This window comes from Saccopteryx bilineata, chromosome 3 (genome assembly GCF_036850765.1).
Source record: "Saccopteryx bilineata isolate mSacBil1 chromosome 3, mSacBil1_pri_phased_curated, whole genome shotgun sequence".
Taxonomy (NCBI): Eukaryota; Metazoa; Chordata; class Mammalia; order Chiroptera; family Emballonuridae; genus Saccopteryx; species Saccopteryx bilineata.
Genome location: NC_089492.1, coordinates 12873493 through 12890089, shown reverse-complemented (window position 1 = coordinate 12890089; position 16597 = coordinate 12873493).

The window sequence follows — 16597 nt, the reverse complement described above, 5'->3', positions numbered from 1 at the left end:
GCAGGGGCGGCTGGGAATTGGAGATATATTTTGGGGATTGCTGAATAGCAACATGCACAGCTAAAAATGAGGACCTACTGTGGAAGCAAGGATGTGATAATGGACCAGGGTCAACAAACCATGGTCTGCAGCCAGATCCGGCCCACTGCCTGATTTTGTAAAGGAAGTTTCATTGGAACACAGCCAAACTTATTTATTTACATCTTTTCCATGGCTGTTTCTGAGCTACAATGTGAGAGTTAACTAGTTGTGATGAGATATATCCCGCGAAACCTAAAATATGTACTGCCTGACTCTTCCCAGAAAAAGTTTGTTGACTCCTGAAATAGACAAATTGCAAATAGTAATTTGTGAGCAAAGGGCCTGGGGTCCACAGAGGTGGGTTCCCTCCTCAGGCAGCTTACACTCTAGTGAACGAGACAGTGAAGTAAATTACTAATTACCCTATGGTGTGATGAGTGGAAAAGCAGAAATCTTCTCAGGGTGTTGTGGGACCACGGAGGCAGACCATCTAAAATGAACTGTAGAGATGGAGGTCAGACAAGCTTTCCAGATGAGCTTGATGGATGAGAAGCTGGAAAAGAGAGAGAAAAGGGACTTCCAAGCACAGGGAGAAATGTGCCAAGATCGGAGGAGTGTGATGCCCACTGTACGTTATAATTGCCCGTGAGCCTGTTTCTTCCAGTGAGCATGCATTTTTGCCTCCCCGTTGCCTGGTGCTGAGCACTGCATTGGCTCACCCAGTGCCTGTGTCTTGCAGAGACTTCCAAATGCTGGTCACTTAGGTGCTTACAGTAGCATCACCTGTCATTCTGTTCAACCTATTCTTGGGGGCCCTGGCCCACTGAATCAGAATTTTAAATGGGTGAGGGTGAGTTGGAGGGACACAGTGTTCCGATTCCAACATTGGCCATCACTAGAGGAAAGGAAGGTCTCAGCCCCATCACTTCCTGCCTTGTGTAAGCAGGGACAAGTTGTTTAACTTTTCCAAGCTTTATTCTTCTTCATCTGCAACAATGAAGATGGCGTCATGAGCTGGTATAGTTCAGGGTCCTCAACCTTGGTGCTGTTGACATTTTGGACTGGATAACTCTTTGCCACAAGGGGCTGTCCAGTGCCTCTCAGGGATTTTAGTAGCATTCCTAACCTCTACACACTAGATGCCAGCAGCACCCCTGGAGTTGTGACAACCAAAACTGTCTCCAGACATTGCCAAATGTCCCCCGAGGAGGCAAACTCATCCCTGTGTGAAAACCGATGAGCTAGTGTAAGGATCAGATGAGATAATGTCTAGACTATATGTGTAAGTACTTCGTAACTGTGATAACTATTACCCTTATTGTCATTAGTGCTCAGAGATTAGTAGTTGAAAAACAATGGTCTCAGATAAAAACAGAAAGAAAATATTCGTTGAAAGAATGAATGCATGTAAGGGAAGGAAAAGAAAAATCTCACAGAAACTGCTCCTAGTTTTAGGTTGGCAAATGCAGGAAAGGACTCCTTAGCCATGACTAACCCAATTTTCCATTAAACCCACCTGCCGCAAATCTGTGTTCTTTTAGGAATGTTGGCTAAGAGGCATTTTCAAGTGAGCTGTCAGGGACATCTGTTGTCTTGTGGCTGGCCTCTTTCCTCACTGCCTGGTTTCGTTTGGGGCGGGGGGGGGGGTGCCCAACACCACACCACCACTTTCAGCCTTGTGTGTTGGTGAAGCTGACCTTTGTGTTGATTCCAGTGGTGAATCATGGGACGAAGGCCCATGTCATTGGGAAGCCCAGTCTCCTGGCCACAGTCAGAAAACCCCAGGGGTTTGTCTGGACAGCTCTGAGAACGGGATTTCCATTCTCCACTGGACTTGAACAAGAGGGGTCCCAAGATCAAGACTGCAACTGGGAGGGGAGGTTGTCTGAGAATAAGACCCACACATGACGAAGGGCAGAACTGAGTGGTGCGATGGAGAGAAACTGAGCTCTGTGATTGTGTCTGAATGCTGTTCTCCATACCTGAAGCCCAGTTTATTCACTAACTGTTCATGCTCTTGAGCTAATAAAGTCCACCTTTGCTTGTTGGTTTGAGCTAGTTTTTCTCTCCTTGAAACCAGTAACCCCTGCCCCCCACTGATATTTAATCCTGATTACATTAAGAATAAAGCACTTTGTGAGTATCTTTGGAATACTTGGGTGACAAATAATAGAAAGCCCAACTCTAAAGGGCTTCTTCTTGCAAATGCCCAGGAGTGTGCGGGCTGCAGACCTGCGCCCCAGGTCCATCTCTCTGGCACTCTCTGGGCCCAGCTGTCCTCCTGGGTCGGTCTTCCCCTAAGGATGGCTGCCCTGGTGCAAATGTGGCCGTGGTTCCAGGCCTCTGGGAAGAAAGAGGAAGTAGAGCCTTCGCTTGAAACCAGCAAACAGAAGTCCTGTGCTTTGCTGTGGTCAGACCAACTCAGATCATGTGCTCAGCCTTAACCCGGGGCGATGGAGGGGATCTCCCTGGTTTGTAGCCGGACCTGAAGCTAGACCTGGGGGTTGGATCCGTGCCATCCAGAGCTCAGAGCTGCTGCCCAGTGCGGAAGGGCCATGGGTGCTGGGAGGCCTGCTCACTACTCATTTAAAAATAAGAAAACCGTATTTGATGTCTACTAAAATGTCACCTTTTAGTGATGTCTTCTCTTTTCCTCCACTGACTTCTGGACTCTTTCAGGATTTGCTGGATGATCTATTAGCAATTACAATCCCTGCTGTTCAAGTTGCTTGTCTAAAGCTTATTTTCCTTACTAGAAAATTTAGGCAGAGATCAAACTCAACATCTTTTCTTTCCCTCAATATAGCCTCCTCATCAGTGCCAACTGCCATGTTAGACAATGGTCTGCGACCTAGGAAAAACCAGGCTCATTACTGTAACTGGAGGAATATGAAGGGAAACCTGTAACTTACAAAAAAATGCAAACAGGCTCAGTTGCTCTAGTTTTTTTTTTCTTGGCCGTATATTTTGACTTAATTTTACTTGAGAGTTCCAGAAAGACTATGCCAGCACGGATCTTCACGACACCCAAGGTCTGTCTTCTGAAGCAGAGACCTGGCGATGGGAGCCTGTCGCTGGTGAGAACGAAGAGTTTGATTGACAGTGCCGACCGCTTTCCTTCAGCAGGCGGCGCTTCGTTCGGTCGCTTCTATTTTTTAATCCAATTAAATTTGTTTCCCCACAAAGCAAGGTCAGAGTTTCAAGGCCAGCTTGCCAAAAAAAAAAAAAAAAAAAAAAAAATCTTGATTCTGAATTGTTGTTCCAGATTGAAGCTGGAATCCCTCCTCCAAACTCACTTTGTGAACCCGTACAAATTACTTCAACTGTACATACCTCAGTTTCCTCATCTTTAGCATGAGGATAATAGTATTGCCCACTGTAGAGTTCATAGAAAGAATAAATAAATGAGATAGTGTCTGTAAAGGACTCAGCACAGACCTGACTCATGGAATGCTCAGCGATGCTAGCTGTCAAGGTGACGATGCTTTCTACCACTGGGGTGTGAGCTAGGCAACTCAGACCATCGGCCAGGACAGCAGATTTTCCATTTGTGAATCCAGGGTAAGAGTCCCTCCTTTACACGGCTGTTGAGTGGAGCACATAGTAGGTGTTGACCAAACATTAGCTCTGATTCCCTACTGCGCCATGCCCATCCCAACACTGAAGAGGAGGGTGGGCACCCTTCATTCCCCCTGCCCCGCCCACCGGTGGAAGAGGCACTTGAGAACCTAAAGGTTTGTTTTACAAATAATTAGGAATCTAGGGCAAAGAAACCCTGCCTCAGTTTCGAGCGACATTATGGTTGAGATCTGATAGTCGCAGGCCGAGCAATCCAGCCTCTGCGGTTCCTGTTTCAACCGCTGCTGACCACACTGGGCTTTCAGACAAACCTGCAGACAGGCGCTGAAACTTCAGTTGGAACAGGAGAGGGGAATGTACGTGGGCAGCAGCAAAATGTTCTGCTTGGGAAACACAGTGCTTGGCCAAGGCAGGGAAACTCTGTTGCCTTTTTTTTTTTTCTCTGAAGTTAGAAGCAGGGAGGCAGAGAGACAGACTCCCACATGCACCCGACAGGGATCCACTCGGCATGCCCACCAGGGGGCGATGCTCTGCCCATCTGGGGCGTTGCTCTGTTGCAACTGGAGCGATCCTAGCTAGCCCCTGAGGTGGAGGCCATGGAGCCATCCTCAGCGCCCAACTTTGCTCCAATGGAGCCTTGGCTGCGGGAGGGGAAGAGAGAGACAGAGAGGAAGGAGAGGGGGAGGGGCGGAGAAGCAGATGGGCGCTTCTCCTGTGTGCCCTGACCCTGGCTGGGAATCAAACCCAGGACATCCACACGCTGGGCCAACACTCTACCACTGAACCAATCGGCCAGGGCCCCTGTTACATTTTTGTTAAGTTATTTTTTCCCCTTGCACGCTTCCAGTTACATTAGTGGGCCTGTTTTTCCCAGGGAGCAGGCCGCTGTTTAAGATGGCATTGGGCTTGTCTGGAAGCTACTAGCCTGAAAAAGACTCGCAGCCTGGAATACGCCTTGGTTTCCAGATGATGGTTGATGATTAGGGATGCGTGGGATCTGTCCTCTATTCCATTATTCATGCTGTTACCCAAGGCCCTAGCACAGCGCTTGACCCAGAGTTGGGGCCTAGTAGACATTGGAAGAGTGAGGGAGGGGAGGGGGAAGTCACTCACTAAATAGGTCACTGCACCAATGGTGTTTACAGCCTATTGATGACTGAGAATTTCCAGGCTGGCCAGAGGCTTGCTTTGACATTTACTGACTTGACCGAGGGGGAACCTGTTAGGGTTAGTTGGTTCCAATTTTCAGTTAGAATTATGGGCAGTGTCAGCTCAGGTAGAATGACCATATCCCTGTGAGCTTTATGTGTACCTGGCGAGTGTCCAGGGCCGGCCAGTTCAGCTTGGGGACAGGAGCACAGAGCCACTGCGGCCGAACCCCTCTGTAAGGTCATTGCATTCAGGTTAGGGATCGTGACGTCATTCCCTGGCCTCGCTGTCGCCACACTCAGCCTTCTGGAACACAGGCCTGGAGACGCTGCACCAGGAAGGAGGAAGTGGAGGGTCATCCACTAGGCCTGCTGACCGCGAGCATCGGGATGACCTGGGGTATCGATTCATCCTAGGAAAATGAGGCCCAGAGAAGTATAAAGACTTCCCCAAGGTCATGCGGCTAGTTGCAGCACAAGATGACTATACTAGGGTGTCACTGGAGCTCTGGTCTGTTTTAGATGTCACAAGGTCTTCTCAACTGCTCTCGAAAAACGCAAATAGAACTATTTGTTTTCGCGTTAGATAGAAATGCAGTTTTTATTTATATTTCTGTATCAGTAGCCAGACACGACCTTCTCAAGAAAGGTAGGTACCACTCGCCTATAAAGCACCTTTGTGCAAATTAGTAGAAAGGCACCCTTTCTCCCACAGGGGGCCTGACACGTGACCAGAGCGCAGGCTGGACTTTAGCCCTTTCCTCTCTCTCTCTCTCTCTCTCTCTCTCTCTCATGGCCTTCGCCAGTTTCCAAGCTGCTCAACTGTGCATGCCAGCCCTGCTCCAAGGATGCCTTGTCCTCTGGTTTGTGCCCCCACTGCCTACCATAGCGCTGGTCTCACAAGGGTTAAAGAAAGGTGACTGTAGGCTCCAGGCGTGGCCTCGGGCTGCCTCATGCAGTGACAGCAAACTGCAACCTGCTATGTTGTCTCTGCGCCAGCTCTTGGGGAATTGGCCAGGGTGATTTAGTTCCCCCAGAAATAACAGCACATTGCGCTGACCCCTGAAAACCAATTTTCAAAGTCAACGCTGGATTTGCAGAGAGGCAAGCCCTGGGAAGTGCAGTTGGAAACAGCACGATGCCCCCATCCTCTTCAGGAATCCCAGTTCCAGCCTGTGTTTGGCAGAAGTCAGCGGAGAGCTTCCAGACGCAGAGCTAAGCTTCCAGCCTCACTCACTCCTGCCTCCACCGCCTTGAAAGGTATAAACATTGAAGAGGGTTCCTGGGAACCCCACCTGCCCCGTAATCATAGTAGTGACACTTTACCTAGTACTAAATGTCCAATCTTTAGCAATTTTTTTTTTTTTTTTGTATTTTTCTGAAGCTGGAAACGGGGAGAGACAGTCAGACAGACTCCCGCATGCGCCCAACCGGTATCCACCCGGCATGCCCACCAGGGGCGACGCTCTGCCCACCAGGGGGTGATGCTCTGCCCCTCCAGGGCGTCGCTCTGCCGCAACCAGAGCCACTCTAGCGCCTGGGGCAGAGGCCAAGGAGCCATCCCCAGCGCCCGGGCCATCTTTGCTTCAATGGAGCCTCGGCTGCAGGAGGGGAAGAGAGAGACAGAGAGGAAGGGGGGGTGGAGAAGCAAATGGGTGCTTCTCCTATGTGCCCTGGCCGGGAATCGAACCCGGGTCCCCCGCACGCCAGGCCGACGCTCTACCGCTGAGCCAACCAGCCAGGGCCCAATCTTTAGCATTTTGATTACACTGCTCAACAGAGTCAGTGTTACACTGTTATCAGAGAGAGGTGGCTGTTGCCCCTCAGGCTGCCCCTGAGAGGAATTTCCCATTCCCCAGGGATGGAATATTCTCAGCTTCAGCTACAATAACAACAGCAGCCAGCTTTTGGAGGGCTCACCTCAGGGGTCAGAACTTGGGTCCAGGGCTTTACTTGGGTCATCTTACTTTGTCCCCATAATCACCCTGTGAAGTAGGCATCATTATGCCCATTTCACAGATGAGGAAACTGAGAGTCAGAGGATTTAAGTGACCTGCTCAAGGTCACACAGCTAGTAAGTGTTGAAGCCAGGACTCAAACTCACACCCCAGAGTGCCTGACCTCCAAGCCTATGTTGCTAACTCTCATACTCCCCTTAGTCTTGTTCAATGGCTCACCTTACCAGGTGCTGGGCACAAAGACCTGGGGACAGCCCTGTCTATTGGTGTACATGTTTGCTTTGCTACATCGATTGAGTGCTTCCTGTGTGTCCAGCACCACGCTAAGCATCTTTTGTGGATTTACATGCATTTTCTTGTTTAATCCTCAAAGCAAACCTATGAGTAAATACCACTTCCCCAGTTTTCTGGTCAGAAGGTCAAGTACTCACTCAAGAAAAAGGTTGGACTCCAACTCCAGGACCACATAACTCTAAAGCTTATTTTCATCTAAAAGGCCAGTATTTTGGGAAGCGTGGTCCTGAATCTGGTGGTGCACGTAGCAATGCAGATTCTTGGGCAACAGAATGCAGGATGAGGATTCCTGACAGCGAGGCCAGGGCGTCAGGTACCCCAAGTGGGTCTCACGGACACTTAGGTTTAAAACTCACTTCCACACCGAAGATGATAACGTGGGCATGTTCACCTTGGAAAATTCATGGAGTATGATATTTCTGATTTATCACTTTTCTCTCTGTTATATCTTAATGGAAAGTTTACTGTAAAAAAATCCCCTCCCGCTAATAAAAAAAGGTGACGGGATTAAGAAGTACTACTTAGTAGTTACAAAATAATCACAAAGATTATGGTAAAACCTAGGAGATATAGTTAATAATATTGTAATAACTACCTATTGTGTCAGGTGGGAACATAATTTATTGGAGGAACCACTTTATAACCTAGACGAATGTCTCTCCACTGTGCTGGCCATCTGAAACTACGTAATATAAAAAAAAAAGTGCTAAATGCAAACTATGATCAAAAATAAAATAGGCCCTGGCCGTTGGCTCAGTGGTAGAGCGTCGGCCTGGCGTGCAGAAGTCCCGGGTTCGATTCCTGGCCAGGGCACACAGGAGAAGCGCCCATCTGCTTCTCCACCCCTCCCCCTCTCCTTCCTCTATGTCTCTCTCTTCCCCTCCCGCAGCCGAGGCTCCATTCGAGCAAAGGTGGCCCAGGCGCTGGGGGTGGCTCCTTGGCCTCTGCCCCAGGCGCTAGAGTGGCTCTGGTTGCAACAGAGCGACGCCCCAGAGGGGCAGAGCATCGCCCCCTGGTGGGCGTGGCGGGTGGATCCCGGTTGGACGCATGCGGGAGTCTGTCTCTCCTCGTTTCCAGCTTCAGAAAAATTCAAAAAATAAATAAATAAATAAATAAATAAATAAATAAATAAATAAAATTAAAAACTTTTTTAAAAAATAAAATAAAAATATCCCCTCTCATGCAAGACACAGTCTCTTTACTCTGAGCACTTTTTCTTCCTTTGCTGGTCTGTCTCACATACTGCCACATTGTTAAATTTCCAACCTTAATTCCCATGGGATCCCACCGCACACCGGGCCTGAAAAATCAGGCTAAGAGACTGTCCCAGAATCGCCCCTTTCCTGCCTGACGTAATCGCGCAGAGGTTACCAGCAGTTCTCATTTTCCTCTCTCCAGATAATTTTCCCAAAATAGATCACCTGAGGGCCTCACTCTGTAAACTTCCATCATGTCCCTTCAACCCTGAAACCCAAATCAGTACAAAATGGTCCCTCAGGGTTCAGCTGATGGCTAAGCATTCAAGTTTCCACCACTGAGACATGGCGGTCGTCCGGGACTTCGCTTTCTGGACTTTTTTCATCAACGACTCACTCTTCGACTAACTCTGTTAGTGGTGTTTTACTCACCCTTTAACACTTGATGAGGGTTTTTCTCCTCTTCTGACTTCCGTTTCTTCTTCTGGAACTTCCATTGAGATCCACATTAGAAATATCCTTACTCTTGGTCCTGGCAGGGTAGTTCAGTTGGTTAGAGCATTAGCTGGATAAGCCAAGGTTGCAGGGTTGATCCCCAATAGGGCACATATAAGAATCAACCAATGAATGCATAAATAAGTGGAGCAATACATCAATGGTTCTCTCTCTCCCTTCCTCTCTCTCTAAAATCAATCAATAAATTAAAAATTTGTAAAAAGAGAAATATCACTACTCTTCAACCTTCATTATTGCTTTGTTTATTTTTTCATGCACTCACTTAGTTACATACATTTATTAAGCACCCACATGAACCAGTTACTTTTGGCAAATACGTGGCAAAATCCTGGAGCCTCTTCTTTTCATAATAATAATGTTGTTGAGGAAGGTACTAAGAAGAGGAGGAGGAGGAGGAGGGATGGGAGGAAACTGCATTTTTTGAGCTTTTTCTCTACCTGTTTAGATGTGTCATTTTAGATGTATCACTTAATTCCCTCAACAACCCCAGGAGGTAGGCGCTACTATTATCTTCATTTTATAGATGAGGACATATAGGCCCAGAGAAGGTGAGTAATTTTCTCAAGGTCACACAGTATGTAAAGGCTGAATCCTAGAAGTGATCTGAAGTCTGACCCCAAAGACTTTAATATTCTCAAAGTCCTCAAATCCATCCAATGAGAGGTTTCGGAAGTACAAGGAAAACGGGATGAAAGAGAGAGGATAAAAGAGAGGTGAGATACAAAAGCCTGATGAGGACATACTTTTACTCTGTTTGGTTCCAACCTAAGACTTGAACTGTACATTGTCTTGTCTAAAAGATATCATTTCCCCAAATCATAGATCATAAAATCTGAGAGTTGGGAGGGATGTTGATGTAGTATAATTCAAACCCCATTAGATGCCAAATCCCTTTACAACTTTGTCACCAAATGCTCCAGATAAATGTCTAGGGATGGGGACCTCACTACCTTATGAGATAGCTAATTCCATTTATTATACCCAGTGTAATGGATATCTTAGTTTTCCCAGCATCCATTTCTTCTTTTGATAACAGCATCCCAAATTCCTTTGGGCGACCTCCTACACTCATTTCCAGTCATTCTGCTAGGGGCCGTCAGCCAGCAAGGGGGGGGGTATATGACCCCAGTTATGCCAATCAGCCTGTCTCCCACAGGAATCTGAGTCTGGTATCCAGAGACACTGAGATAGAAAACGGATAGAACCAAGTCACAGCAAAGAGGACCGCCCAGGAGGGCCTCGAGCAGCTAGGCGACTCCTGACCTTCCTCAGCCTTCCCTCCAATTCTGTGAGCAATCCTATCTTCCCACTCAAGTCTTTTTTTGGCTTGTTCTGCTTAGTAGCCAGCATTGGAATGTGATGCTCATAACCAGAATAACTTAGTTCATAAAATCTACCTGTGTTTTCCTTCTGTTGTATCACATTATTAAATTTGTTCCTTCATCATAAATGTAATTCATGCATATGGTTTAAAAACACGCCCTAGAGGTAATAGCTGCTGATAGTTTCCTGTGTTTCCTCCAGAAACTTCTGTTTTATTTATTAACAGCTCTGACTATTAGACAGCTCTTCCTTAGACTGAATGGAATCTGTCAGCCTGTGGGTTCCATTCATTGGCACGAATTCTAGGTGCTGGGAACCATCGAACAGCGTTCACCAACAACCTTTCAGGTGGTTGACGATCGCAACGCCTCGTGCCCTAAGTCCCCTCTCCTAGAACCAGACATACTCAGTTCCTATGCCATCGTCTCCCACGGGGCCCAATCAGGAGGCTCCTAGTCATCTTGGTCCCTTTCCTCAGAAAACACACTACTTTGCCGCATCTTTCCAGAGTCAGGGCACCCAGAATCGAGCATGCTATTCCGCAGGGATCTGACAGAGCAGAATTCCCACTGCTGTCCTTGTCTGCCCTGCTCACCTGTTCAATGCAGCCAGAGATTCCTGGGTAACTCCTGTCGGCAGCCTCACCATCCCATTGACCTTCCAGTCCACTAACACGCGCGCGTGCGCACGCACACCCAGCAAAACCACATCTCCTTGAGTCTGAATTTCTACTACGTGCTTTTTGAACCCAAAGTACTGGAACCAATATGCATCCATACTCAATCTCTCTAGTGTCTAGATGCATGTTAAAATTTTAGGTCTTTACTCAACGAAGTATTACCGATAAGGTTCCTGTCCCCAACAGTGTCTCTCTTGAAAGTTCAATCATACTTTACAAGCTGAACATACAGCACCCTGAAATATAGCACAACCTCAATATTGGTATCAAAAGCCTTAGGTCATTGCATGCCTTGTGGCTTACCAATCCTACTTCGAGGATGTTCTTTGAAACCTTATTTAAAAATGTAACTGCAAAGTGCAAAGAGCCTGACTATCTCAAAAGTAGGGACTTGGTTAAAGAAATCAAAGTACAACCGCATGCTGGGCTATTATGTAGTTATTAAAAATTATGTTAGGGAAGAATAATTAATAATGTGAGAAGTCACTCGTGATGCATTATAAAACATCTGGGGTAATACAACCTCATTTTCTATTTATCTAAATGCATAGAATGAAGATGAGAGAGATGTATAGAAAATTGTTACAGAGGTTATATCTGGGTAAAGGGATTCTGACTGATTTTTATTTTCTACTTTTTGTCTCTTCTTTATTTTCAGGTATGTTTCTTTCATAAACATTACTTTTAGAGCAAATTATTTTTAAAAGTAAGGAAGAAATATGACATTGATACCTAACAGAATGATCCAGAGTACAAAATTAGAATTAAAAAGTATATTTTAAGAAATTCTTGATTTTGGGGTTTTTTTAAAATTTGAATGTCCATGCCTGGGTCAAATTCATGTGGGTATCAGTTAAATCACAAGAGAGTACATGTCATGGGTCTTTTGGGTCCTTCACAGACGCTTGAGGTGACAGGTGTTTAATTACACATACCAAGGGTTGTCTGCTTCAGCTATCTCAAAGTCAGATGCCTTTAGGGTCAGTCCAGTTCCATCGCTGAGTGGAGCAGGCAGAGGCTCGGAGCTATGAAGAACAAACAGGCCCTGCTTCTTGGCTCAGGCTAATTATTGCCACATGGGAATACCAGTCACAAGTTGGCAGATCTTCTAATTTTTCAAGAAAAGTCAAACATCTAGAATTTTTTTCAAAAGTGAAGTTTAAAGTTTTAAAGGCTGTAAACCAATTTAAATGTAAAAAATATGGTATAGGCCAACCACCACGTGTGAGCTGCGTCAGATTTGTGGCCCCATTTTTTTTTCTTTTTTCTTTTCTTTTTTTTTTGTGTTTTTCCGAAGTTGGAAACGGGGAGGCAGTCAGACAGACTTCCGCATGCGCCCGACCAGGATCCACTCGGCATGCCCACCAGGGGACGATGCTCTGCCCATCTTGGGGCGTCGCTCTGCCACAATCAGAGCCGTTCTTGCGCCTGAAGCAGAGGCCACAGAGCCATCCGCAGCGCCCAGGCAAACTTTGCTCCAATGGAGCCTTGGCTGCGGGAGGGGAAGAGAGAGACAGAGAGGAAGGAGAGGGGGGAGGGGTGGGTGGAGAAGCAGATGGGTGCTTCTCCTGTGTGCCCTGGCCGGGAATCGAACCTGGGACTCCTGCACACCAGGCCGACGCTCTACAACTGAGCCAACCGGCTAGGGCTGTGGCCCCATTTTGACCAGTGGGTGACCTTGGTTTCATGAACCTCGAAGGTTGGCTGGTGGGAAGCTTTGAAAAGGGGCCATCGGAGGAAAACGTGCAGAGCTGGGAAGTGCTGCTGAGTGGTGAGCAACAAGCAGATCAGGACCGACAATCAGGGGCTTATCCTGGAAGAAGGAGAGCCAGCAGGTGGAGGGAGATGCAAGGGAATCGCGTGTTAGGCAGAATTTCTGCATTAGTTGTTCAGGGTTACTCTGAATTGGGTTCCAGAAGGCCACCAACAAGGAGGACTTCAGGTTTCCCCTTTTGATGCTTCTGACAACATAGCTTATTTGTTAAATACACATATATGTTGAATATATCATATACTGCTCACAAAACTTAGGGGATATTTCAGAATGAATAGGAAGAGATAAAAAGTATCTCCTAATTTTTGTGAGCAGTATATATACTAATATAATCTTATAATAATATATTTAATTTCATAATCATTAATACATTTTAAGGCCCTATAAGGGGAACTTTACAGTGGAGAATAACTCTTACACAACAATGATTTCCTTTGGACACCCTATCTATATATAATTTTCATAAAATCTAGTCCATATGCACTTGCCAATCTCGTGGAAAGGCTGGATGGAGTATGTTGTCAGCAGGTGTAGGTTCGAGCGGTGTGACCTTGAGAAGGTATTTAACCTTCATGGGTCTCGCTTAGTTAGTATTGCTCATTGGTAAAATGAGAGCATCTTGCAGATTCTATCAGGAAAGAGTGGAGAAAGATCTCATGAAGCCCAGGGCTTCCCCACGCTCAGGGCTGCAGACACGGCGGAGCTGTTGTCCAAGGGAGTCATTTGAGGGACCTTGCCATACTTAATACTCCGATTGGATAATGGCTTTCACATGCTCTGAGAAAGGTGAACACAAGGTAAAGGTGGTTTCCCCCCCCAAAATCTGGTTATCTTTAGATGGGATTTAGAGACAGGACTTGTCAAAAACGTTCCTTGAATATTGCGTTTTTGCCTCCATCACCAGGATCTCAGCCTAAGGCTTCTTGCTGATCTCCCAGCCTCTAGTCTGTCCTCCGTTGGTGGAGTTGTCTTCCTAAGAAGCATCAAACATCCCATTTAACCTAATGAAAACCAGGTGGGCTGCCTGGTGCCCGCAGGATCAAGTCAAACTCACTGGCCTGCCATTCATACAACATGACCTGGTCTCCTGTCTTCTTCCCTCAACCTCCTGACCCCCACCAACCCTGTGCTCCCGCCGCAGGGAACTTCTCATTGCTGTGCCGGCACCAGAGACTTTCACGACACAGTGCATTTTCAAACCCTGCTCCCCTGCAGAAACCGTTTATTCTCACTTGGCAGCTCTCTAATCAACTTTTTAAGTACTGAGGATTCAATAATATACACAAGAGAGACATTGTTCCTGACCACACACAGCCTGCACTGTGCCTGACTTATGGTAGTAAGAAGGTAGTCGGTGAAAAAAATTTTGATGGATAAATGAATGAATAAGTGGATGAGGCCTTGAATAATTGAATAAGCCGAAGGTGAATAAATAAATGGATCAATAAATAGACGGAAGGATGTATGAAAGAGTGAATGAAGAAGTGAATAAATGAATAGATATATGAATATAGGCAATTAATTGACTTTTTTGTTTTGTTTTGTATTTTTCTGAAGCTGGAAACGGGGAGAGACAGTCAGACAGACTCCCGCATGCACCTGACCGGGATCCACCCGGCACGCCCACCAGGGGCAACGCTCTGCCCACCAGGGGGCGATGCTTTGCCCCTCCCGGGTGTCGCTCTGTTGTGACCAGAGCCACTCTAGTGCCTGGGGCAGAGGCCAAGGAGCCATCCCCAGCGCCTGGGCCATCTTTGCTCCAATGGAGCCTCGCTGCGGGAGGGGAAGAGAGAGACAGAGAGGAAGGAGAGGGGGAGGGGTGGAGAAGCAGATGGGCGCTTCTCCTGTGTGCCCTGGCCAGGAATCGAACCCGGGACTTCTGCACACCAGGCCGACGCTCTACCACTGAGCCAACCGGCCAGGGCAGCAATTAATTGACTTTTAACAAAAGTCAATGTTCTGCCCATGTTCAGTGGGCAGAGAACAAACCAAATGGAAGAGGAGAGACAAGTTAAAGCCAGGAACTTGTAGCTGCTACTCCCTTTCTTGTTTGTTTGTTTGTTTGTAGTGAGAGAAAGAGAATGAGAGAGAGACAGACAGGGACAGGCAGGCAGGAAGGGAGAGAGATGAGAAGCATCAACTCTTAGTTGCGGCACCTTAGTTGTTCATTGATTGCTTTCTCATCTGTGCCTTAACCTGGTGACTTCAGCTAAGCCAGTGACCTTTGGGCTCATATCTATAATCCCACGCTCAAGGCAGTGACCCCATACTCAAACTGGTGAGCTGGCGATCTTGGGTATTGAACCTGGGTCCTCAGCATCCCAGGTTGACACTCTATCCACTGTGCCACCGCCTGGTCATGCTCTGCCACTCTTTTTGTTTCCCAACAGCTACTGTAAGAGGGCTAGTGTTGCCATCTATTCTTTCTGGCCCAGCCTCAACTTCCCTTTTATCCTAGGCACCCTTGCCCTCAGCAGTCCTGGGGAAAGCCAGCCCTTCATCGGAGCACGTCCTGCTCCCACCTCCACCGTGTTCCCAGGACAGGCATGAGGAGCAAAGGAGGAGGATGCTGTGAAATGTGTTCTGGGCTCTCACACTGCCAAGAAGAAGAAAAGCAACTGGTTTTCTTTCCCGTTACTATTTTTGAAAATCTTGTAGCAGTCCCAAAGGAGCCAGGAAAGCTTGGGATGCCATCCAGCTGGGTCCCTGGAAGGGTTTCCTTCACCGATGGCTGAGCCCGCACCACAGGAGGCTCCAGACCCACGTGCATTTCCACACCTCACCGCATTGGCGGCTTAAACGTGCCCCCATTCCTGCCAGGCAGTCACAGTACCAACAGCTGCTGTTTGTTGAGGCCTCCCCATTTCCCATTGATCTCATTCAATATCTACATTACAACAACCTATGCAGTAGGGACTCTCCTCCTTAGTATATAGATGCAGAAATTATGGCTCAAAGAGGTTAAGGAAGTAGCCTAAGATCTTATAGTGACCTATATGAAGTGAAGCTGGCATTCAAATACAGTTTTGTTTGACTTCAAAGTCCGTATTCCTAAGCAGTATATTATGTCACTATTAAGATTTCTTCAAGGGCGTGTCCTCGGTTCCCAGCAGCAAACAGATGGCACACTCCACAGGAGTTATTGAGGTGAGTTTAAGAAAGGATCAGTTCAAGTGCGTGGGCAGAGTTAAGGAAAACCAAGGAAGGGTAATGAAGCCCTGGGAGTATCAGTAGCAGGGAGCTGGGACCACCCTTGGGTCTCAAGGGCTCTGAGGAGGAAGAGTTTCCTGAGTTGGAGAGGGAGTCACACGCTAGGGACTGGCCCTTTGTTAGAGGAATCTAGACTCTGCCAACGCAAGGTATGGAAAGATGAGAGCTGGGGAATGAATACGCCAGCCTCTCTGTCTTCTTACTCCCCTCCCATCTCCTGCTGAAGCTGCCCATTGTCCAAACTCACCCTTAATCTGAGGGCCCAGGAACCTATTGAAGCAACCCAGAAAGGTCAGCCTCCCGGGGCACAGAGCAGAATGGCGAGGGGCGGAGAGTAGATCCAGAAGGGAAATGAGTCATATCTAGCGAAGTGCTAAACTCCAATTCCCTTTCCTTTGGGAAGTCTTTTTGGATCCTACCCAAGTCAGAATAAAACATTTTCAACTCCCAGAATAGACGTCGCTTGTCCCTCCATTAATTACCGAGTTCCTCGTTTTCTCTTTCAGGTGGGTGGGTATATGTGTAATGTATCTCCAGCTCCTCACTGGACTGAGGATTCGGAAGGCACGGTCACTCTCATGTCATCTTTAGGCCACTCTTCTCCCTCCGTATTCAACACAGAGCTTGGCCCTCTGCAGACCGTCAGAATTACCGGCTGATTTTGCTGAATGCTAGTATAATGCAGAGAATTTTCTCTGGACGAGGAGGGTTTGCTCAGATGATGTTCATTGTGCTATGTTACTAGGTTTACCTGCTTCCTACTTTGGCTAATTTTTACAGCATTGCAAGCCACAGATAATAGTTCAAAGTGTTTCACTGGAGGTTAAGTAACCAACTCCTTTTTTTAGAAGACTGCTGGACCTGTATTTCTAAGAGCTTCTACACTCTTTGTTTACTTA